The sequence below is a fragment of the Engystomops pustulosus genome, chromosome 5, assembly GCF_040894005.1.
Source record: "Engystomops pustulosus chromosome 5, aEngPut4.maternal, whole genome shotgun sequence".
Taxonomy (NCBI): Eukaryota; Metazoa; Chordata; class Amphibia; order Anura; family Leptodactylidae; genus Engystomops; species Engystomops pustulosus.
Window position 1 is genome coordinate 177,571,265 of NC_092415.1, and position 26,589 is coordinate 177,597,853.

At 43.3% G+C, this 26,589-nt stretch overlaps 1 protein-coding gene across 1 annotated transcript in view; it reads left to right on the forward strand.

Annotated features, from left to right (window-relative positions):
• The window catches only part of DPP6 (dipeptidyl peptidase like 6), a 1,159,861-nt gene that overhangs the window by 85,725 nt on the left and 1,047,547 nt on the right, over positions 1-26,589 (forward strand). The gene's annotated exons all lie outside the window — the stretch shown is intronic.

A 26,589-nucleotide genomic window follows, 5' to 3' on the forward strand; every position in this document is an offset into this window, starting at 1 on the left:
AAGGTAGAAATATTATTTAAGCCTCTTATTTAGATGGAAAATTGCATAAGTGAAGATGTCTAAAAATTTCCACAACAAAATCCGTCTCAACTTGCATTTCATTTTGTAACCAATTCCTTAACCATACAAGCTGTACCCTGATTGGCTGCTGGAGGTTACTATATTTTTCTTTTGAGAATATTTTTAAAAATCTCATAAAGTTAGTTTTGTTAGCAAGTAGAGAGGTCCTCTATTTATCTCCGCTATTTCTCAAATTTATGTAGGCTGAACTTAACTCCGTTGTTCAGTCTATGCAAAACGTCAGTAAACCAAGAAAACATTATAACTAAACCATCATAAAAGTTTCTAACAGAATTTGAAAATTGGGTCTGATGTTGTTTGGGTCCATATCCAAAACGAACTAATACTCATCCAAAATGCATAGGGAACAAGCAAAAACTTTAACAAAACTCACATTTATACTAGGCATATAGTTAGAGGCAATTCTGGAAATGTATTACTTCTCAGCTGTATGTATTTTAAATATTTTTTATAAAAATGCATAAAAAATTCTCATAAAGTTTAGAGTCTTCAATATACTACACTGCATGATAGAACGGAGAGATAAAAAGTATGATAGTCTCTATGACTACTACAAAGGGATGTCCAAAGTATGGAGGACTCAGAAGTGTTATAAAAACTGAGGATATGTTGATTATTGTTTGTGGGGACATGGGGGGGGGGGATTGTCTGGTGCCAGGTTCCCTTTAAATGCTTAAAAATTGCCCCCAGTTTCTCAAGATTTTATACAGAAATTACAGTCTCATTGTAATGACTTGTATATGAAACCGTGAACTTTAACCCTTTAATTTGCAGTGGGAGTCGCCTCTATTATATAAGTTTTATGGATTCTCTGTACCCTTTATCTGTAGTTTGCTTTCAGCTCTTTCATCAACTTTTTACAAGGATAATTAAAGCCTCTTCAAACTTGGCAAATTTTGTATGCAGATTCATTTCTACCAAACAGGTGCACAATAAATTATCTTCCATTTCTATTTTGTAACTTCAGAGCTTGATTCAAAGACGAGGAGAAATTCTCTTGCATTTGGAGATACATAGAAATTCAGCCTTTCTCTAGTCATGGGAGGTAATTACATGTTTGTGGCTGACAACTGTTCTCAATTCTCATACAAATGTCTGCAGTGCCTACAAGGGTGGCGAGATCATGGGGTGTGCCAGGTGGACTAGGGTAACTTCACCAGGTGTGCAAAACTTAATTTAGCCAATGTTGTATACCATTAGTACATGAATTAATAAAAATAATTCCTTTATTTTATATAGCGCACACAGATTACGCAGCGCTGCACAGAGCTTGCCAAATCAGTCCCTGTCCCTAATGGGGCTCACAATCTAATCAACCTACCAGTATGTTTTGAGGGAACCAGAGGAAACCCACGCAAACACGGAGAGAACATGCAAACTCTTTGAAGATGATGACCTGGACTGATCTTGAACCCAGGACCCCAAGGCTTTAGTGCTGACCACTGAGCCACCGTACAATGTGAACAATAATAAATATGGCTGGGTCTAAACAGATATATGTTTTATCACTCCTGCAATGCAACCAAGGATCACAGTGTTGCCCTTTACACTCCTGAAATAAATCAGGGTCAAGTCATCCCCAACCACACACTGGTGGCAGCCTTGGAAACTCTCTCTTTGTATACTTTTGGTCCTCTGATAAATTTGGAGAAAACTCTAAACTCTGAGACATTTTACATTTTGGCCAATTAAGTACACCCATATATGTTGACTATCTTTCCTGTAGCTACTGGAACCTTCCAAGAGGACAATGCCCCATTTCCTAGTCTATATAATACAGAATACTCCATAACATGATTGAGCACATTTGAGGCCTGCTCAAAGACTTGATCCACCACCACACCCATTAGCAATCATGGAAAGTACTGTAGACTGTATGACTCCAAATTTATACCTTTTACCATATTATTGAGTAATTCCTATGGCATCTATCTTTATTCTGGATAGTAGCAGTGGTCATCACAAGGTCACTAAGATGTGTATAAGCGAATGCTACCCATCTACTGCCAAGAATGCCCAAGAATGCTAAGACTGTAACTGATTTGCATATAAAACAAGCACTATCCAGTCACGGTTGAGGCTACCTTGGGGTCATTCATTAACATTCAGGTTTCCCAGGACAACACAGTAATGTTTGGTCAAAAACAAAAAGTTTTTTTAATAGATTTTAACACTTTTGAAAAAGCATGGCAGATATACATTGCTCTGTAACTGAAAGTCTCTGTGACATGTGTTGAACATGGCAGCTACACTTCCTCTTTGTGTACCAAATACATGTATACATGTACCCAAAAACACTGACAAACTTAATGCCTTCCATGTGCCAATTATCGGTATGATCAAAGTTCTGTAACTGATGAAAAATTGTCATCTTTGAGGGGTTCATCTGGATGAAGACTAGGGTGGAGCAGGCCAGCACAGTGGTAGAAGGTCGGAGCTATGACTGATTTATACAGTAAATGATGTCTATTTCTCTCTGGAGTGCAATATATTTTTTGGCGGTATATAGTAATGTGCAGTGTATTCCCAGTTGGTACATACTTATGTGTGGTTTATTCATTACTGCAATATTATTAGTATTGTACAGGTATGTGAGTATTGTATATTGTGTCTGGGTATATACTGTATATTTATGTGCATCTGTGTTTCTTATACATTGGGGAACATTTACTTACATTGCGGCTCGAGTACAATGACAGTGCATTTTGTCCACAATGCTGCGTGCAGCGATTCACTAAGATTGTGCGCCTGAAATCATGAATGCGTCCCTTGCCTGCTCAGGTCCGACAGAGTTCACCATTTTTTTTTGTGGTGCATCTTTAACATAGGTCGTGCAACAAAATTTCAAAGGGAAATACCCCGCTCAGTCCGACTGTCCGACGGCACGGCCCCAAAAGGGTTGCGTGCACCAAAATCTCAGAGCACACTCTTTTTACATACCTGTGCAAGCCATTTAAGCCATGAAGAATGTGAACAGTCCGACTAAAGTGCAATGCAAAGGGCCGCAAAGCCCTTAGTAAATGTGCCCCATTGTGTATATTTGTATGTGTGTGCCTTTTGTAATTGCTATAGTGTCTCCGAAATATCAATATGCCATAACAGCTAGAGTGCCATCCATTAAGAATCACAGGACAACTTTTACCTTTACCAGCCTTGCCTTGGTGTCAAGTTGCCAGGAGAGTCATTGCATAAAGGTTGTCCTCTACCGTTCTTCAGGAAATATTGGGGCACCTTTAATAAAAACTGTAGTTTGCCTGTGTAGCGTGCAGAGTGCGCCATATTAAGGAGTTTTGGCACAAATTCTTCATGAATTTCTGTCAGACTTTGCATGTTAAATGTGGGGCACAGTCCACTTGTGCACCAGAACGTCCATTTCAGTGATGAAATTTGTGACGAGTAAAGAATAATGCAGCTGCGACACAAAAGGGTCACATGAGACAATAATGTGGTGCAGACATTTCTTAAATACATGTGCAAGCGGTTTGCACTAGCTAGAACCTTCAAAATATAACAGAAAAGTGACGTAAGGTCCTAAGTAAATGTGCAGCAATGTGTATCTGAAACATGACTATGAGTCACATCATTCAACTGTTTGTCCTTCCCTTAAAGGGAACCTGTCATCTGAAATTGACCTAATAAACCACTAGCTGTATGTTGTCAAGCAGCTGTACAGTTTTTAGATTATATTTCTCTCATGACCCATGGTGGTGGCATCATCCAGAGTATCAACTTTGAAGTGAGATGATAATTGAATGTATAAAGTCAGGGAGGCGGGGAAATTAACACTAAGGTCAAGCTCTCACTGCCACTGAATACCTCCTCCCATTTACTGATATCATCCTCTGGACTTCAGGAGATCTGGTCAACGATGACACAGCACCATCAATAACAGTGAGGGGACATTCTAAGGAAGAGAGAGCTTGACTTCAGTGTTAAACTCTGCCTCCTTGACTTCATTAAACCAATTTACATCTCACTTCAAAGTTGATTTTTCTGAATGATACTACCTCACCAGGCCATGAAAGAAACATCATCTAGAAGCTGCTCAACTGCTTGACAACATACTGCTAGTGATTTATTAGGCCAATTTCTGATGACAGGTTCCCTTTAACTTCGCAGTTGCCTGGTGGGCATTTTTTTCATCTGGTTTATGGGTAAGATTAAAAAGACCCTCTTCATAAATCTACATTCTTGATCCTGTTCTGCAGATAATGGCGTTGCAAATACAGATCTTTAATTCACAATTTCAGATCCTGAACAATGCAGGTGATGGATGAGGCCCTTGATAAATATACGTCCGGTATTAGGGCAGGGACTTGTCTTGATGCTCCTCTGCACACAAGAGGCATGACGCCAGTGGAATCAATGACTCCAATGCCAGGGCAATCTCCCAGTGCTGAGTTCACCTTGAGTTCATGCTGCAGTGCTCATCGCTACAGACTCCAAGGCTTTCCAATTGTTCCAGATTAAACACATTTTGTAGATAATCCGGCGAGTAAAGGCAATTTGTTCTAATGTGGTTCTTATGCTACACATTAAAGGGAAATGTAAGAGGTAACTTTTCATAGCAGTGTATAAACCATATAATGAAATGTACTACCTCCCAGTAGCCTGCAGGTGCCACTGATGCCTCTGTTGTGTATGGAGAGATTCGGATCATATATAAAAGCCTTCAGTCTAAACTGTACATTTTGTTTCTAATTAAATCAACGGAAAAAATAATTACATTTAATTTTAAATACAAAGTATTCAAACCATATTTAACGGAAAGCAGCACTTAGAAATAGTCTATTTAATAGCCCAGATTGGAATTTAGAATTTAGGGGATTTTCTTTCTGTGCATTTAAAAGTTCCTGTAGTTTTAAATATTTAATGACCACATTTAGTTTCAACCTTAAAGGAGAAGCATGAAATCATAAAATCATGGCTGATTTTTTTCCAGGGACAGCTCCTTTCTTGTGAATGTACTTTGTTTGCTATTGTAAATCAATACAATTTGAAGAGATTTTTCTGGAAATTAAGAAAAACCTCTGAAAACCTATCCACTAAGGTTGAGTGGACCCAAACTGCAATATACAGAAGTCCATGTTTGGCTTTAGAGGCTCACCCTCACCTATAACACCGGTGATCGTTGCTTGCACTTTAAAAGCTGTTGCTCCCCAATAATGTCATAGTTAGTTTTGGGAGACTTGCGACCTCAGAGGGCTTTAAAGGGAACCTGTCAGCAGAAATTGACGTAATAAACCACTACCAGTATATCATCAAGCAGCTGAAAACCTTCTAGATAATGTTTCTTTCAAGGCCTAGCGCGGTGGTATTGTCCAAAAAAATCAACTTTGAAGGAACATGTAATTTGGTAACTTGAGGGAAGAGGCAAGTGGTCTGTTCCATAACACTCCAGCTAGGCATGAAATGTTGGTTGGGGGTCATAAGGCTGCTAAAGCAATCAGTGGCTTCAACAGCCCCCGATTAAACTACATAAGTAAGTCATTAAAGGTAACCTGTCATCAGAAAATGTTCTAATAAACCACTACCAGCATGCCCTCTTCTTTTTAATTGATGGTCTGCATTCAGGCACATTACTAACCAGATCTCCTTATTTCTGAGGTGGGGAGAGCTTGACGTCAGTCCTAAACTCTCCGCCTCCATGACTTTATACAACCAATTTACATCTAATTTCAAAGTTGATTTTCTGGATGATGCCACCACACTGAGCCATGAAAGATACATGATCTGGACGGTGTTAATCTGCTTCACAACATGCTGGTAGTGGTTTATTAGAACATTTTCTGATGACAGGTTACCTTTAATGACTTACTTGTTTTGTTTAATCGGGGGCTGTTGAAGCCACTGATTGCTTTAGCAGTCTTATGACCCCCAACCAACATTTCATGCCTAGCTGGAGTGTTATGGAACAGACCGCTTGCCTCTTCCCTCAATGAGCCTTAGGGTCACTGGGAGTGTCATCAGAGCCCCTCAGGCTCTGCGATGTTTTCATTTATCCACTCCTCAACTTCTTGGCTGTCTGCCTTGTGCCACCCCTACTCCAAGCAGTAAGACTCTCTGGAAATCCTGTGATTGGGTGGTAGTATCTTCCTTGCACAGCCGGCTAGAGATGAGATTTCTACACTACAAGCCTTCATCATGCAATTGTGTTTCTTGGACCGAACCCTACCCAGGATGGAACTTCAAGCATCATGGTTTTGTAAGAAACAAGGAGTCCATGAATCAATGTGAGATACCAATTCCTTATTGTAATTATACTTTTAGAACTTAGGAGTTGTCCCATGCAGAAATGGGCCTCCTAGCACCATTCCTAACTATGAAACTTCAAGTTGCATCCCTGGGGTAGTGTTTCATCTGGGAAATGTAGGCACGATGTGGACCATATGTGGTTGTGAAATGTTGTGAAAGGAGACTGGTGCAATGAGACCCAAATAAAAATATGAATGCCAGAAAAAAACAACTAAATAAGGAAATGCAGACTGCATTATATATAAAGGATTAGTGTTTAAGAAGATTGAAAGCTTAGGATTTCACTTTCTAAGTAGAATGTTTATCAGAAGTGATGCATTAGTTATTGTAGAATATTTTTGTTTTCCGAACGTAATCCTATTTTGATTCTTTGTTTATGCCTTGTTTTATAGGCAATTTGGTTTGACCTCAGTAATAAGATATAAAGTGAGTTAAGCTAGTGATGGTAGCAGCATCCATAAATGTTAAGTAATAGCACAATAAAAAGATTGTCAGAAATATACTGCCTTACCTCTTATAACCTATGACTATACTTGTGTAAATATTCTTTGTGATCAAACTGAATACAAATCTATTGAAACACAATTACATTATGTTTATTATAAATGACACCTATTGTTAAAGATTTTTTACGATATATTTTAACAATTGCCTAAAGCAGTGGTTCTCAACCTGTGGGTTGGGACCCCAGCGGGGGTCGAACGACCAAAACCGGGGGTCGCCTAAAGCCATCGGAGCCAAAATTTTACTGTGTTTTTACTGCGAGTTGCATGGTTTGGGGTCCCCACAGCATGAGGAACTGTATTGCAGGGTCACAGCATTAGAAAGGTTGAGAACCACTGGCCTAAAGCGTAACTAAACTTTTAACAAAATTTCATAAATGAATGGTGTAGATGATAATAGTAAACTTTGTTATGTACTTTAATAAAGAAATGTGTTTGTGTGTCATTCTTATTCCCCTGCCTTTCTTATTTACGCAATTTGTGTCAATCAGCTTTCTGTCCTGTATCCTCTGACATCTGAGAGATAAAGTAACCTGTCTAATCTCCTCAAAGAGATGAATCATCAAGGGAAATGTTCTCTAGCTATGGAAAGTTAATACAGAGTTAATTTTTAGTCTCCTTTCGTTATCTTCATGCTATGTACATGACTTCAGACACACTGCTCACCACAGGAGAAAGAAGGAGCAAAAAAAAGTCACACAAAAACTGCTCTAATTAGTATATTACAAAGCTTATTGTAATCAACGGGGGACTGTGCAGAACATCAAACTTTTACATAAATATCTAAACTGAGAGAGGGGAATTATTGATCTGTTGTAACTTGATCTGGTGTAAATCTTAGTTAAACTAGGGTAACATTTTTAGTAAATTTCTTGCACCTGAACTCACCTCCCTCGATGTTCTACTTTCTAAGGCAGTAGTGTGAATGGCAAACAGAAATTTGTTCAGTAATTGAATTCTGGTTTAGTCTTTAACTGATTAACAATTTGCAAAAAGTTCAAGATCAAAGGATCCAAGAGAATGGAAAAGGACAAATTGTTCAAGTACTTTCTAAATAAATAGGAGATGTGAGATGGGGAGGGTGATGGTTGAAGAAAGACAATGGGTGTAAGGATAGCTTCTCAATATGTTTTTCCATTATATTGGGCTACAAATGTATTGTATCCACTGACTTTGTCCTTGTGTTCCTAGGAAACTTAACAGTGCGGCTCAGTAATTGTCATGTTATTATCTTTGACATTTACAGATTCTCAAAATAAAAGTATGTGACAGAGACAAAACCTGACATAAAAGACTTGAAGTTTTACCATTAATGTTAAGAGAGATAATAAAGAGTTAAAAAAGATAAAATGGAACAGTATGTTTTAGATACTGATATTGATACTGATTTTCTAAAAATGTTTAGTGTCCAGGGGGCAACAGATTCATGAATTCTGCCGCCCGTTCTTCATGAATCTGGCACTCCCTTCACTGCCCAGAGAGAGTGCACAGACTTGTTTTTGGTACACCTTTCACATGGGCCATGCACGGTGCATTTCAATGACAAAATTTGTGTCGCATGAAGAATAGCGCAGCCATCGCACAAAAGGGTTGCGTGGACACAACCCCATGGATTAAACTCATGGACATGGACGAACGAGCAAAAACTGGCACAAGAACCTTAGTTCCACACTATTTCTTAAAAGGTTCTTAAATTAACCAGCCATTTGAAGAGAACTTAATTAGAACATTGCCATTATTTTGTTAATACAAACCATTCTCACATCTACGCATCTCCATGGCAATAGATAACAAACTTTGTAATCCTGCAGTTATACTCTCTTCCGTCTGTACCCTATTGCAACATCCATGCCAAAGTCTTACTCTGTCCGCAGAGGGGACCTAAGAGACTTAGTTGGCTTTGATTTCCATAGTTTTTATGTGTTTAAACTGTGACTTAGGTTGATGCTATGTTGGTATTGATTGAGCCACACCCAGTTCTCTGCAGCCCAGCCCTGTCCAACAAGGGTTACTAGAGGGATGGACGGCTGATCCAGTCACATGCTGTCGGCGGCATCCAGGAACTCCTTTATATACCTGCCTAGTTCCATTGCATCTTGCTTGTTCTACAAGTCCCCTTATAGTTTCTATTGCTGCTTGTCATTACGTTGCTATTCAATGCATCTGGCCTCTGCTACATTTACTTGACCATTCTCTTGTTATATGTTTCTTTGCTTTGTCGTCTTCTTGGTTTTGACCCTGTCCTGTCTGACTCTGCTTGTCTGTTTGTATCTGTTGTTTGTTACTCTGTGTTGTGTCTCTCCTGGTGACTCAGCTTTGTGTTTAGGCCTTGACGCATTTCCATGTCCTAGTGTTAACACTGGTCTGTATCTGACCTCCTGTTACCTGTCCACTCCATCATCCTGCAGCTGCTAGATGAAGTAAGTTATTCCTTTCACCTTAGAAGGGTCTCACTGGGTCCATTAGGTAGGTTTTTGATAGCAGGCTCACCCTTATCAGGGCGGTTTAGCTTTAGGTAGGTCTATATCCTACAAGGACCTCACAGAGTGAGTTTGCCACCGCTTACCCAGTCTGGCAGCTTAAGCCAAGCATAGTTTTGGTTGAGTTATTTGCTGAACAGGTTTCTAACACCAATCTATTGATAACCTGTTAAATATCTTAGAATAAAGCAAAGGAGAGATGGAACAAAGTAGAACTGCAGAATAAGACTGCAGGGAGGATCTGAGAATCTACAAGAAGCTGTACACCCAGGTTTAGTGTTAGGGTGAACCTTACTTTAATTCTAACCCTAATGATAACCCTGATCCTAAAGCTATAATCAGTGTCTTAGAGGATTAGCAGGGGTCATATACTCCAGATTAGAGTTGATGGAAATACATGCGTTCCCCTTCTCACGAACACCCAATTTACAGACGACCCCTAGTTACAAAAGGACCTCTGGAAATTGGTAATTTACTGTACTTTATCCCCAGGCTATGATGATCAGCTGTAACTGTTATCAAGGGTATCTGCATTTAAGCTTTATCGTTAATCCTTGTTCTTATGACAACCCAACATTTTTAAAATCCAATTATTGGGGCTACAATTATAAAATATACAGTTCCAACTTACATACAAATTCAACTTGAGAAAAAACCTATCATGCATGTAACCTGGGACTGACTGTATCAGAAATAAAGCCTGCAAAAAAAATGGATACTAATTTTATAATTGTGATAAATCCTAGTACTTTCATACAGACATGGCAGCTTATCTTTAAAGGAAACCTACCACTTCTGAAGGTAGGTATGAGATGCAAACACCGGGCACCAGCTCAGGGTGAGCTGGTGCCGGTGCTTAGTCTCGTTAGTGTTAAAACCGCGGTATCGCGGTTTTAACACTTTTTAAACTTTCTAGCAGAAACTGCTTCGGCGCTGCGTGCGCACGATCGTGCGCGCGCCTACATTGGAAATGCCGCAGGCGTTGCGCGCGCACGGTCACGCGCAGCGCCGAAGCAGTTTCTACTATAAAGTTTAAAAAGTGTTAAAACCACGATACCGCGGTTTTAACACTAACGAGACTAAGCACCGGCACCAGCTCACCCTGAGCTGGTGCCCGGTGTTTGCATCTCATACCTACCTTCAGAAGTGGTAGGTTTCCTTTAAAGTTATTCAAAACATTAGGTAAGATTTAATAGTCATAGACCTGTTGAAACATGTAAGTGAAGAATATGTTATAATAAACAGGAGTATAATTCATGCAAAGAATATGTATTGCAGAAATGACTGCAAATTAGTTCTCTGCATATAGATGGGTGGTTTCTAGAGATTTTGCACAGATTTCTTACAAAATATGCAGAAGACTCCACTCAAACACTTTGCAAGCCAAATGGAAAAAAAACGGTACCTCAACAACAAAATGCCTCATTTAGAAGAATAATGTGGAAAAAAAGGGGAAGGGATGGGGTATGGCATACACCACAATTCAAGAAGTAAAATTTGTATGTCTATATTGGAAAAATCTAAACGCGTTTTGGGTTCTAGGGTCCCTTTCTTAAGTGTATGAGACTCTTCTTGATTCTTCTTCAACCTATCATTGGCAATGGTCAGAGGTATGAAAGTTCCCATAAACCCATAGGTCAGTGATGGCTAACCTTTTAGACACAGAGTGCCCGAACTGCAACCAAAACCCACACATTTTTTTTGCAAAGTGCCAATGTAACGATTTAGGCAGTAACTACTCCCTGCTCTGTCACAGGTTTAAATGGTATAGGCACCAGAGGACCCCAATACAGTAAAAAGGAGAAGTTCGGATTATCATTGTAGCTTCCTTCCAGGGTCCTGAGCTGCCTGGGAGTACCAGAGGCCTTGAGTCCTGTTTGGTGAACTCTGCGCTGGGGTGACGGCACAGGTACCCACAGAGAGGGCTCTGAGTGCCATCTCTGGCACCCATGCCATAGGTTCGCCACCACTGCCATTGGTGATCCAGGAAGTTTTTTAACCTGAGAGGCAGCCAACTGGCTCTTCCATGAATATCTACAGGAAGTTATACATACAATTGAGCTAACCACTACCGTAAATAGAATCGAGAAGAGTCTCATACACCTGATAAAGACGTTTTCTATCAAATACATCCAAATTTTACTTCTTGAATTGTGGTGTTCGCTCTCAACTTTATCCAGGATCACAACCAGTGTGGCGATTGTATCTTTACAATACAAGATGGTGGCAGCACCCATACCAACACACATACTATCAGCATAGTTGTACCTAATTAGCAGGACTGGCACCACCCTCTCCGCACGGCCAGAGTCTGAGGCTTGAGGAAGCCTATTGAGCGCGAAACGGCCTGTCGCCTAGCCGTGGCGTGCATCACCCCTGTCCTGTGTTCGTCTGAATAAAGCTACCTACGTTATTTATACTAGTGAGTGCCATGTCTTTGCTCCTCGCGGAATCGCTTCCAATTTATATCACCCAATGAGCACCATAGTACAAAAATAGTATCACCCTATAAACACTTTCTTTTTTCTCCCTCCTACCACCAATAATAATCACCAGTCACCATTTTTGCAATCAATTTGCCATGTGCGGACACAAAACATCCTAATAAATAAAGAATTATTGTAGAAATTTTTAAATGACATGAAAATGGACATATAAATGTACATGATATATTTGTAATTGCCTCCCTTTTAACCCCTGAATGTTAGATCACCCCTGTCACATTATACAATATGGATATGAAAACCCGTTAAAAACATAACATTGATGAATGGGGTTTTACAGTTCTTGACCTGATTTGCTCATCTCAGTGATGTTTGCAATTACCATGTTACAAATGGCTGCTTCATATTATCCGACAGTTACTGGATATTTCCTGCAGCTAAATCCTTCTATGGATTCTAACAAATTCCGGAGAGTGAGGAGACTTTTAGGTGTCAGCCTTACCCTAGTTGCCCTGATGATACAAGTCTGCTCCCACATTAATAACTGATGTTCTTACTGTCTTTGCTAGGTCTTCATCCATTGAGCTAAAATACATTTGAAGTTTAGCTCCAGTTTGCTCCAGATGTTAGGGGAGAACTTTCATGAATTTACAGTACTGCTATGATGTGCAAGTGGAATACTAAACATCAGCCGCTTCATTTATACAGAGCTTTGCAATACTGTACATTCAATCATTTCAATTCCAATTCATAGAATATTTTATATGGAGCTGGTGCAAAGAGCTATTTAGCTATTTAGTCTACAGTACATGTATAGAGCTGTGCAGTGTGCGAGTGCAGTGCGAGACTGATGTATATTGTCCCACAGATGCCTCCGTTAAAGGGAACCTGTCACCACATTTTTCACAAATACAGCTAGACCTATTAACTATCTGACCCCTTTCTTTTAGCTTAGATAGTTTCCCTAAGATCCCCATAAAATCAGATTTATAAACTCTCTATAAATTGGTTGTATAAAGTCAAGGAGGAGTAGAGTTCAGCACTGAAGTCCAGCTTTAATTACCTAAGAATGCCCACTTCATTGAAGGTCCAGACATCTGTAAACGGCTCTGGCGCAAGATGTCAACTACAGTGTAGGGGACATTCCGAGACAGAGGAAAACCTGACTTCAGTGCTAAACTCTCCGCCTCCTTGACTTTATACAACCAATTCACAACTCACTTCAAAGTTAATTTTCTGGATTATGCGATCATGCTGAGCCATGAAACATGATCTTGGTTAATCCCAGTGGTTTTGCTGATAAAACATTATAATAATGAAGTTGTCTTGCTTCTATGGCTCCTTCAGCGCTTCTCCTAGCTCCTAGTTTTTCTCTGCAGGAGAATATGATCCAATCACTGTTCTCCCTGCCAGACAGAATAATCAATTGCTGCACTATCCCCTAGCTGCTGTGTATGAGTGATCCAGCTCAGGTTGATAAGTCATGCTTTACTAAACTCCATTTGTAATTCCAAGCTCCTGTGTTGATCTAGGCAGCCATGCTGACACCAGCTTTCCCAAGGTCCTGAATGTTATAATTGTTTTTTCAGCAAAACCACTCAGCTCAGGGATCAACCAAGATATGATCCTGCATCAGTGTAGCTACAGCATTCTCAAGGTATGTTTGCTTCATAATGCATCAAATGGTTGGTTTCCTTTAAGCTGCTTCAAAACATACTGGTAATGGTTTATTGGGTCAATATCTGCTGACAGGCTCCCTTTAATGCTTCCTTGCTTCTAAAAGGGGTCAAAAGTAAAAGTTCTAGGGTGGTGGGGGCCCCTGGGCGCAAACTGGTGGGGGCCTTTCCAACAATGTTTTTGGAAGTATATAGCCTGCCAGCCCCCAGTAGTGTATATCCTGCCAGCCCCCTGGATTATGTATCCTTCCAGCCCCCTGTAGTATGTAGCCTGCCAGTCCCCTGGAGTATGTAGCCTGCCAGCCCCCTGTAGTATGTAGCCTGCCATCCCCCTGTAGTTTGTAGTCTGCCAGCCCCTGTAGTATATAGCCTGCAGCCCCCTGTGTTATACAGCCACCAGCCCCCTGTAGTATACAGCTACCAGCCCCCTGTAGTATACAGCCACCAGCCTCCTGTAGTATACAGCCTCCAGTCCCCTGTAGAAAATGGCCACAAAATGATAAACTTCATACTTACCTTACCTTACCTTACCCTACCTCACTGACACAGCTGACATCCTAGACCCCTATGTGCGATGCAGGCAGCCACCAGCTACTGCGCATCACACATGAAGACAGTCAGCGACTCAGCTGAGCTGAGTCGCTGACTGTTGGAAACTGGTGGGGGCCCCGGGGCTAGAGCCCCAGGAGCCCCTCCTGTAATGCGGCTCTGGGCGTGAGGAGACTTAGAGGCATTGATCCTCCACTAGAGAATTCTGGGAAGTATGCCAATATGTTTTCCAAGGTGTTCATGGTAGCAAAAAAGGCATTGTTTTCCATTTAACACCTTGAAAAACATATCTGCTTCTGAAACTGAGAAATCATGCATGTAAAATGTTTCAAGGAAGAAATGTAAATCTAATATCAGAACTATGTTTTATGAAGAGCTCATGTGTCTAATAAGTATAAAACGTATAGTTTTGTCATCTCTGTCAACTAACTGTCAGATCCCAGTCCATCATCCATGCCAAACAACTGACATGTGTCACTAATCGTAGGGAGCATCTGGCACCAAAATTAAAACATCATAGAATCACATGGGAAAAAAATTGATTCTGCAATATGTTCCTACATTTTTCTTCTAGTAGATTTCCCTTGTTTAGCTATGTCAGAATATATTATTTAGCAGTTGGTGGATCATGTGACCTGTTGCTGATTTATTCTGAATCTGATTGGTCAGAGCAACTTTAGCCTCTATTTAAATGCAACTAGACCTTTTACATGATGTAACTGAGAATAAAAAATTATAATAACTCATTAATTAAAATGTAAAAGAGGATATTTAAAAGACACATCCTGAGAACACATGAAACATTGGTAACGGTGGGTTCACTAAAAATCTCAGAATTACTCCTTTAAGATTCTCATCGACAAATATGAAACGCGAACATCAAAAGTTGATGAGGGACAGAAAGTTTCCTTTACTCTTTTAGGAAAACACATCATTTGTCTTTGTTCCTCTTTTCCATATTCCAGTTCATTGGAGGAGGAAGTCTGACAAATTAGTATGTTGATACAATCCATGTCATTAATAAAACATTGAGTTCGCTGGTTTAGATTTTGTAAATGTCTTCCGTATGCTTCGCAGAGTTTTAATACTATTCATTTAGATGGACTCTTGGTTCCCACTGCTGTTCTCCTGCCTTAGTTCTTGTGTTCGAAGCATATTGAGTAGTTGGGTTTAATGAAGTTCAGTAAGTTTTACCTGTTCTGAGGCTCTGGAGGTCAGTTGTCTTCATAGATCTCTCCAAAGATAAAGTTTATCACTAGACTTTACATGTCTCCTGAGTGCAGGACTGTAGATACTGTTCCATCAATCACACAAGGCTTATTTCAGGCATCATTTACTTGTGGCATGTATAGACATTTATATTAGTGCTTCTGTTTTAATTGCAAAGCCTGAAACCCAACTTTATTGAGCAACACAATGAAAAATATCTGATAGGATCTTCTATGAATCTGCCTGTGCCTATAGCTTTTGGCTGCGGTTGTAGCTCATTCCCACTCTATTATGGGAGTTTGAGCAGTGGCCACCGTCACCAATATTTTTTCTAACCTTTAAGAGATAAATCTTGATTAGCAATTGATATATTTTCCGGACTATTTAACAGACTTTCTCTCCTCTATATTATACTGTTAATCTTCTGGTGTATCTAATAGTCCAAATGCAAGGAGATTCTTTGATATTCTTTGCTTGGTGTCAAGGGAAAAGGACCTGGCAGTGCAATGACGGAAGCAGCATGTAAAGGACCTTATTACTGTGTTGTTACAACTAGTGATGAGTGGACCTGTTAAAAATAAAAATGTTAAAATCCGAAATTTTACTCCAACCAGGAACACCCGCAAGTGTTAACTGTTAAAATGCTACTGGCAAAGTTTTCTAGAAACATTTAAACCACTGTTGGTGGGTGTGTGCACCCTGCCAGAAGTGCTGCATGGTAAACCTCCCCAAATTGGTGGCACCCAGCACTGCCAGTTAGTTGGTGCTGGCATGCGCCCACAACCATTTAAATGTCTCTGTCATCTTTGCCAGTGGCGTTTAAAGAGTTAACACGGATCACGGGTGTTAACCATGAAGGAAGTTGAGTACTCAGTACCGGTCCGGAATATCTAATTCTTTGAGTACAAACCGCAACTTTTCATTTTCAGTTCATTTAACACTAGTGACGCTCGCAGTGAATCGCGGCAGACTTCATCCTCGTCAGACATTCCGGACTGGGGATCAAGCAGGGACCAGGTAAGTAAATGTGCCCCAATGACTTGTATACAGAGAATAGTCATTTTTGCATTTACTGGTCGCCTAGAAACTTTAAAAAAAACACAAATAAATAGAGTAGCAGTAATTATTTTAAAAAAACTTGGAGAAATTCAGCCGCCCAAATCTCCAATTCTGCAGCTGACAGAACCACCTACAATCTAAAAGATGAGATTTTTATCATTAATATGAAACCAAAATCATAGTTCTGGGTACTATAGAACTGAAGATTGGGGTGTATGAATGACTCTCTCCTTTGAGCTTCTAAAGTTGACTCATCTCAGGCAAAATATGACTATTTTCTGCTGATTTTAATACCATATGACTTTGGAGGAGATTTTTTTCTTAGATGGATGTGTTAGATTTTACATAAAAGCGGTAACTCCAGAAAGTACATTTCATACCCTACCTGAGGATGTTAGTAGTTTAATGGGCTAAGAGCTAATGACAGATTCATTTTAAGAAGAATAATTTATAATGGGTTAGTAGAGATAAGCTGACCCGATGTTCCCATTTGGAATCAAGGTTCGCCATACACACCCAGGCGTATTGACGGACAAAAGCCAATCCAGCAAATGGACGGCCCTAACAACTAGATATGTATCTGATTGGTTGGGCAGAAACCCCTGGACAATCATGGCCATGGTGGGCTGTTATGGACATCATTTTGCCAGATTGTTCACCCACCAAATCAGCAATAAGTCCGGGGTCGCGCAGACAAACCCGAAAGAGAACAACGGTTCCGCTCATCTCGTCCCCTAGTATTCAAAAGAGGCAATGTACTGGTAATAGAGATGAGCGAACACTAAAATGCTCGGGTACTCGTTATTCGAGACGAACTTTTCCCGATGCTCGAGTGCTCGTCTCGAATAACGAACCCCATTGAAGTCAATGGGAGACTCGAGCATTTTTCAAGGGGACCAAGGCTCTGCACAGGGAAGCTTGGCCAAACACCTGGGAACCTCAGAAAAGGATGGAAACACCACGGAAATGGACAGGAAACAGCAGGGGCAGCATGCATGGATGCCTCTGAGGCCGCCTAATCGCACCATTATGCCAAAATTATGGGCAACAGCATGGCCATGACAGAGTGACAGAATGAAGCTAGATAGCATCTAAAACATCCAATAATTGACCCTGACACTATAGGGGACGGCATGCAGAGGCAGCGGCAGCAGGCTAGAGAGTGTCATGGCGACATACCCTAAATGGACTCAGGCTTCAAACCAATGGGTGGCAGAGAGGAACCAAAGGAGGTGAGCAAGAAGCGCTCAAATAATATCGGTACATGATAAAAGTTTGCCAGTATATTTTGTGGATTACACAGCAGGGTGGCGACAAAGTTAACATGGAAGCCATGAAAACAACCCAAAATTCTGCCTGACACAGCTCGTTTGATAAGGGGACCATGTATGGAGGCAGTGAACTAGTAGTAGATTAAAGGTGCTGCAGTTAAAACTATGTTAGTTGGATCTTGGCATGGAGCTGGCGCTCCGCTGCCAGGCGAGCTTTCGCCAATCCAAGCCCCTGTCTATAGGCTACTCCCCAAACAGCACTTCTAAGAACCTTTTGTATAAGATCAAGTGTAGTAGCGTTCTTATAAGTTTAGGATATGGCGGGTGAGGGGAATGTAAACAGATGCGCAAGAAGCGCTGAAATAATATCCCTAAATGGTAAAAGTTTGCAAGTATATTTTGTGGATTACACAGCAGGGTGGCGACAAAGTTAACAACTTTGATGTGGAATGCCCTGTAATAGCTCTTGGGCGGTGTGCCTTTTATCGCCTAGGCTCAGCAGTTTCAGCACCGCCTGCTGTTGCTTAGCGACGGCACTGCTGCTGTGCCTAGAGCTACCGACTGATGGCGCCATGCCCACGGATGGTAATTCGGAGGAGGAGGAGGTGGAGGAGGGGTGGGAGGAGGTATAGTAGGCCTTTGAGACCTGGACCGAGGTAGGCCCCGCAATTCTCTGCGTCGGCAGTATATGACCAGCCCCAGGGTCAGACTCGGTCCCAGCCTGCACCAAGTTAAGTGTAGTAGCGTTCTTATAAGTTTGGGATATGGCGGGTGAGGGGAATGTAAACAGATGCGCAAGAAGCGCATGATGCGCATGGAGCTGGCGTTCCGCTGCCAGGCGAGCTTTCGCCAATCCAAGCCCCTGTCTCTAGGCTACTCCCCAAACAGCACTTCTAAGAACCTTTTGTATAAGATCAAGTGTAGTAGCGTTCTTATAAGTTTAGGATATGCCGGGTGAGGGGAATGTAAACAGATGCGCAAGAAGCGCTGAAATAATATCCCTAAATGGTAAAAGTTTGCCAGTATATTTTGTGGATAACACAGCAGGGTGGCGACAAAGTTAACAACTTTGATGTGGAATCCATGAAAACAACCCAAATTTCTGCCTGACACACCTCGTTTGATAAAGGGACGATGTATGGAGGCAGCTATATGGACGACTTTTGGAGGTAGCAATGGAGACAACGTGTGGAGGCTGCTATGGAGACAATTTAATTTGGATAGTGCCTGTATGTGGCAGTCCCAAACATTTTTCAAACCAGAGGAGCAGGTAGGTGGCCCTCCAGTAAAATGGGATAGATTGAGTGCCTGTATGTGGCAGTCCCAAAAATGTTTCAAACCAGAGGAGCAGGTAGGTGGCCCTCCAGTAAAATGGAATAGATTGAGTGCCTGTATGTGGCAGTCCCAAAAATTCTTCAAACCAGAGGAGCAGGTAGGTGGCCCTCCAGTAAAATGGAATAGATTGAGTGCCTGTATGTGGCAGTCCCAAAAATTGTTCAAACCAGAGGAGCAGGTAGGTGGCCCTGCAGTAAAATGGAATAGATTGAGTGCCTGTATGTGGCAGTCCCAAAAATTGTTCAAACCAGAGGAGCAGGTAGGTGGCCCTGCAGTAAAATGGAATAGATTGAGTGCCTGTATGTGGCAGTCCCAAAAATGTTTCAAACCAGAGGAGCAGGTAGGTGGCCCTCCAGTAAAATGGAATAGATTGAGTGCCTGTATGTGGCAGTCCCAAAAATTGTTCAAACCAGAGGAGCAGGTAGGTGGCCCTGCAGTAAAATGGAATAGATTGAGTGCCTGTATGTGGCAGTCCCAAAAATGTTTCAAACCAGAGGAGCAGGTAGGTGGCCCTCCAGTAAAATGGAATAGATTGAGTGCCTGTATGTGGCAGTCCCAAAAATTGTTCAAACCAGAGGAGCAGGTAGGTGGCCCTGCAGTAAAATGGAATAGATTGAGTGCCTGTATGTGGCAGTCCCAAAAATGTTTCAAACCAGAGGAGCAGGTAGGTGGCCCTCCAGTAAAATGGAATAGATTGAGTGCCTGTATGTGGCAGTCCCAAAAATTGTTCAAACCAGAGGAGCAGGTAGGTGGCCCTGCAGTAAAATGGAATAGATTGAGTGCCTGTATGTGGCAGTCCCAAAAATGTTTCAAACCAGAGGAGCAGGTAGGTGGCCCTCCAGTAAAATGGAATAGATTGAGTGCCTGTATGTGGCAGTCCCAAAAATTGTTCAAACCAGAGGAGCAGGTAGGTGGCCCTGCAGTAAAATGGAATAGATTGAGTGCCTGTATGTGGCAGTCCCAAAAATGTTTCAAACCAGAGGAGCAGGTAGGTGGCCCTCCAGTAAAATGGAATAGATTGAGTGCCTGTATGTGGCAGTCCCAAAAATTGTTCAAACCAGAGGAGCAGGTAGGTGGCCCTGCAGTAAAATGGAATAGATTGAGTGCCTGTATGTGGCAGTCCCAAAAATGTTTCAAACCAGAGGAGCAGGTAGGTGGCCCTCCAGTAAAATGGAATAGATTGAGTGCCTGTATGTGGCAGTCCCAAAAATTGTTCAAACCAGAGGAGCAGGTAGGTGGCCCTGCAGTAAAATGGAATAGATTGAGTGCCTGTATGTGGCAGTCCCAAAAATGTTTCAAACCAGAGGAGCAGGTAGGTGGCCCTCCAGTAAAATGGAATAGATTGAGTGCCTGTATGTGGCAGTCCCAAAAATTTTTTAAAACAGAGGACCGGGTAGGTGGCCCTCCAGAAAAATGGAATAGATTGAGTGCCTGTATGTGGCACTCACAAAAATTGTTTCAAACAGAGGACCGGGTAGGTGGCCCTCCAGAAAAATTAAATGCATGAAGTACTATAGCAAGAGCCAGTGGGCCCTGTCAAAAAATAGCCATTTTCCTCTGCTTTACTGTACAAAGAGGAGGAGAAGGAGGAAAATGAGGAGGAGGAGGAGGAGTGGATCAATTATTCAGGTTGAGCTTCCTTCACCTGGTGGAGATTGGAAATTCTGAGAAATCCAGCCTTTATTCATTTTAATAAGCGTCAGCCTGTCAGCGCTGTCAGTCGACAGGCGTGTACGCTTATCGGTGATGATGCCACCAGCTGCACTGAAAACCCGCTCGGACAAGACGCTAGCGGCAGGGCAGGCAAGAACCTCCAAGGCGTACAGCGCCAGTTCGTGCCACATGTCCAGCTTTGAAACCCAGTAGTTGTAGGGAGCTGTGTGATCATTTAGGACGATGGTATGGTCAGCTACGTACTCCCTCACCATCTTTCTGTAAAGATCAGCCCTACTCTGCCGAGACTGGGGACAGGTGACAGTGTCTTGCTGGGGTGACATAAAGCTGGCAAAAGCCTTGTAAAGCGTACCCTTGCCAGTGCTGGACAAGCTGCCTGCTCGCCTACTCTCCCTCGCTACTTGTCCCGCAGAACTACGCACTCTGCCGCTAGCGCTGTCAGAAGGGAAATACTGTTTCAGCTTGTGCACCAGGGCCTGCTGGTATTCATGCATTCTCACACTCCTTTCCTCTCCAGGGATGAGAGTGGGAAGATTTTGCTTGTACCGTGGGTCCAGGAGAGTGAACACCCAGTAATCGGTGCTGGAATAAATTCTTTGAACGCGAGGGTCACGGGATAGGCAGCCTAGCATGAAATCTGCCATATGCGCCAGAGTACCAACGCGTAAGAATTCACTCCCCTCACTGGCCTGACTGTCCATTTCCTCCTCCTCCAACTCCTCCAACTCCTCTTCTTCTGCCCATACACGCTGAACAGTGAAGGACTCAACAATGGTCCCCTCTTGTGTCTCGCCAACATTCTCCTCCTCTTCCTCCTCATCCTCCTCCACCTCCACCTCCTCCGATATGCGCTGAGAAACAGACCTCAGGGTGCTTTGGCTATCAACAAGGGAATATTCTTCCCCCGTCTCTTGTGACGAGCGCAAAGCTTCCGACTTCATGCTGACCAGAGAGTTTTTCAACAGGCCAAGCAGCGGGATGGTGAGGCTGATGATGGCGGCATCGCCACTGACCATCTGTGTTGACTCCTCAAAGTTACTCAGCACCTGACAGATATCAGACATCCACGTCCACTCCTCATTGTAGACTTGAGGAAGCTGACTGACCTGACTACCAGTTCTGGTGGAAGTTGACATCTGGCAGTCTACAATCGCTCTGCGCTGCTGGTAAACTCTGGATAACATGGTCAGTGTTGAATTCCACCTCGTGGGCACGTCGCACAACAGTCGGTGAGCGGGCAGTTGGAGGCGGCGCTGCGCTGCCCTGAGAGTGGCAGCATCTGGGCTGGACTTCCTGAAATGCGCACAGATGCGGCGCACCTTCGTGAGCAAATCAGACAGATTGGGGTATGTCTTGAGGAAACGCTGCACTATCAGATTTAACACATGGGCCAGGCATGGCACATGTGTCAGTCTGCCGAGTTGCAGAGCCGCCACCAGGTTACGGCCGTTGTCACACACAACCATTCCCGGCTTGAGGTTCAGCGGTGCCAGCCACAGATCAGTCTGCGCCGTGATGCCCTGTAATAGCTCTTGGGCGGTGTGCCTTTTGTCGCCTAGGCTCAGCAGTTTGAGCACCGCCTGCTGTCGCTTAGCGACGGCACTGCTGCTGTGCCTAGAGCTACCGACTGATGGCGCCGTGCCCACGGATGGTAGTTCGGAGGAGGAGGTGGAGGAGGGGTGGGAGGAGGAGGAGGCATAGTAGGCCTGAAACACCTGGACCGAGGTAGGCCCCGCAATCCTCGGCGTCGGCAGTATATGAGCAGCCCCAGGGTCAGACTCGGTCCCAGCCTCCACCAAGTTAACCCAATGTGCCGTCAGCGATATATAGTGGCCCTGCCCGGCAGCACTCGTCCACGTGTCCGTGGTCAGGTGGACCTTGTCAGAAACGGCGTTGGTCAGGGCACGGATGATGTTGTCTGACACGTGCTGGTGCAGGGCTGGGACGGCACATCGGGAAAAGTAGTGGCGGCTGGGGACCGAATACCGAGGGGCGGCCGCCGCCATGAGGTTGCGAAAGGCCTCGGTCTCTACTAGCCTATAGGGCAGCATCTCCAGGCTAAGCAATCTGGAGATGTGCACATTAAGGGCTTGGGCGTGCGGGTGGGTTGCACTATATTTGCGTTTCCGCTCCAGCGTCTGGGGTATGGAGAGCTGAACGCTGGTGGATGCTGTGGAGGATCGTGGAGGCGACGATGGGGTTTTTGTGCCAGGGTCCTGGGCAGGGGGCTGACTAGCAGCTGACACAGGGGAAGGAGCAGTGGTGTGCACGGCCGGAGGTGAACGGGCTTGTTGCCACTGAGTGGGGTGCTTAGCATTCATATGCCTGCGCATACTGGTGGTAGTTAAGCTAGTAGTGGTGGAACCCCTGCTGAGCCTGGTTTGGCAAATGTTGCACACCACAGTCCGTCGGTCATCCGGTGTTTCCTTAAAGAACCTCCACACTTCTGAAGATCTAGCCCTCGCCGCAAGAGCCCTCACCACGGGAGCTTCACTAGTTGACAGTGGCGCTGATGCACCAGCTCTGGCCCTGCCTCTCCGTCTGGCCCCACCACTGCCTCTTCCAACCTGTTCAGGTCGAGGACTCTCCTCCGTCTCAGAAGCACTGTGTTCACCCGGCCTCTCAACCCAGCTTGGGTCTGTCACCTCATCATCCTCCGATCCCTCAGTCTGCTCCCCCCTCGGACTTCCTGCCCTGACAACAACTTCCCCACTGTCTGACAACCGTGTCTCCTCATCGTCGGACACCTCTTTACACACTTCCACTACGTCAAGAAGGTCATCATCACCCACAGACTGTGACTGGTGGAAAACCTGGGCATCGGAAAATTGCTCAGCAGCAACCGGACAAGTGGTTTGTGACTGTGGGAAGGGTCCAGAAAACAGTTCCTCAGAGTATGCCGGTTCAAATGCCAAATTTTCCTGGGAGGGGGCAGACTGGGGGGGAGGAGGCTGAGGTGCAGGAGCTGGAGGAGTGGGGATTTCGGTGACATGGGTGGACTGCGTGGAAGACTGACTGGTGGTGGACAAATTGCTCGAAGCATTGTCAGCAATCCACGACATCACCTGTTCGCACTGTTCTGGCCTCAACAGTGCTCTACCACGAGTCCCAGTAACTTCAGACATGAACCTAGGGAGTGTAGCTCTGCGGCGTTCCCCTGCTCCCTCATCAGCAGGTGGTGTCTCACCCCGCCCAGGACCACGGCCTCTGACCCCTGCAGTAGTTGGACGCCCACGTCCCCGCCCTCGTCCTCTACCCCTAGCCCTCGGGTTAAACATTTTTAAAATGAGAGTTATAACTTTTTTTTTTTTTTTACTTCTTTTTGTTTTTTTTTGTGTTTTTTTGTGTTTTTTTTTTTTTTTGTGTTTTTTGTTTTTTTTTGAGTTTTTAAAACCAAACAATCCTATCCTATTGCTATGGCTATTTTCTAGCCAAGTATCAAAGGAAGCACACTACTATGCCAGATGAGATGACACTGAGTTAGTGCCTAATAGAAATCCAACCCCTACTGAATTTTGCCACTTCGGCCTTTGCTATGGATATGTGCGCCACTAAGCGCAGAACACAGCGGTCGCAAGTCTCACTACAAATTGCTCAGAATTGGCAAGTACATGCACTGCAGAAACTACAGCCACCAGCAGATCAACCAGAAATCAAATATATAGAACGCTACTGTAGGCTTCAAGAAGCTGTTTGTATTCTCCTATGGCTATTTTCTAGCCAAGTATCAAAGGAAGCACACTACTATGCCAGATGAGATGACACTGAGTTATTGCCTAATAGAAATCCAACCCCTACTGAATTTTGCCACTTCGGCCTTTGCTATGGATATGTGCGCCACTAAGCGCAGAACACAGCGGTCGCAAGTCTCACTACAAATTGCTCAGAATTGGCAAGTACATGCACTGCAGAAACTACAGCCACCAGCAGATCAACCAGAAATCAAATATATAGAACGCTACTGTAGGCTTCAAGAAGCTGTTTGTATTCTCCTATGGCTATTTTCTAGCCAAGTATCAAAGGAAGCACACTACTATGCCAGATGAGATGACACTGAGTTATTGCCTAATAGAAATCCAACCCCTACTGAATTTTGCCACTTCGGCCTTTGCTATGGATATGTGCGCCACTAAGCGCAGAACACAGCGGTCGCAAGTCTCACTACAAATTGCTCAGAATTGGCAAGTACATGCACTGCAGAAACTACAGCCACCAGCAGATCAACCAGAAATCAAATATATAGAACGCTACTGTAGGCTTCAAGAAGCTGTTTGTATTCTCCTATGGCTATTTTCTAGCCAAGTATCAAAGGAAGCACACTACTATGCCAGATGATATGACACTGAGTTATTGCCTAATAGAAATCCAACCCCTACTGAATTTTGCCACTTCGGCCTTTGCTATGGATATGTGCGCCACTAAGCGCAGAACACAGCGGTCGCAAGTCTCACTACAAATTGCTCAGAATTGGCAAGTACATGCACTGCAGAAACTACAGCCACCAGCAGATCAACCAGAAATCAAATATATAGAACGCTACTGTAGGCTTCAAGAAGCTGTTTGTATTCTCCTATGGCTATTTTCTAGCCAAGTATCAAAGGAAGCACACTACTATGCCAGATGAGATGACACTGAGTTATTGCCTAATAGAAATCCAACCCCTACTGAATTTTCCCACTTCGGTCTTTGCTATGGATATGTGTGCCACTAAGAGCTAAACACAACGGTAGCAAGTCCCCCTGCTAATTCCTCACAAAATGGTAAAAGATGCAAATTAAAATAAAAAAAGTAGAACGTTATTGTAGCCCTAAGAAGGGCTGTTGGGTTCTTTGAGAATCACTCCTGCCTAACAGTAAGCTAATAGAACACCCTAACGCTTTCCCTGACCAGCAGCAGCTCTCTCCCTAGCGGCATCCAGAGACAGAATGATCCGAGCAGCGCGGCCAGCGGCTAGTCTATCCCAGGGTCACCTGATCTGGCCAGCCAACCACTGCTATCGACGTGTAAGGGTACCACGTCATGCTGGGTGGAGTGCAGAGTCTCCTGGCTTGTGATTGGCTCTGTTTCTGGCCGCCAAAAAGCAAAACGGCGGGAGCTGCCATTTTCTCGAGCGGGCGAAGTATTCGTCCGAGTAACGAGCAGTTTCGAGTACCCTAATGCTCGACCGAGCATCAAGCTCGGACGAGCATGTTCGCTCATCTCTAACTGGTAATTATTAATTTCTACAATGATGATGCTGCAATAGAACTGAACACTTGCTCAAATTACTCCTTTTGACCCTGTGGTGGGAGTACCCGTGTGTAGTTCCCCCTAGTGGACACAGATGTTGGCACTCTTTTCTCCTTCTCTTATCCAGGTCCCTGTAATTTAACCATTTGTGACTGTATCATCCTCTTTCCCCGTTACCTTTCCATATTTCCATATTACCTTTTCTTGACCTTGTTCTACTGTAAGGCTTTGCTTGTTGGAAATAAACACTTCATGAAACGGAATAATTGCTTTCATAACAAATTCCTCCTCTTGTCCCTTACCTAGTCCATACGGGAAAAAGAGATGGGGTCTCTAGTCTCCAGCCGAGGTAACCCCAATATATCAAATATGGTCTTCCTCCGAGCATGAGCTTGGACTGGTTATTTTAATAAGGTAACATCACCCTTTTATAACCTCTTCTGCAATTAATGGTATGAAATGTTTTTCTATCTCACTTCGCTTCAACCAGTTAATGCATTTTAATTCTACATTGTAATCGCTGTAATTCTAATTACTGAAAATGTCTTACTTCACCAGGAAAATTATTAATATTCCATCCCCGATACCAGCAGCCTGTAAATTAACGTGGTAAAAGCATGCACAGAATTAAAATCGTAAAGGCAGATGCACACAACAGTGTAAAAAGCCCGTGTCCGTTTTTTGGAAGGATGGCCCATGGGTGCCCTAAATGCAATACTTTCTAATGGATCAGTGGCATTTTTCATGGATCACTCACAGGTAATAGTTTAAGAGGATTCGTGAAAAACGGATGGCACCAAGTCAAATCTTGAATAATCAATGTG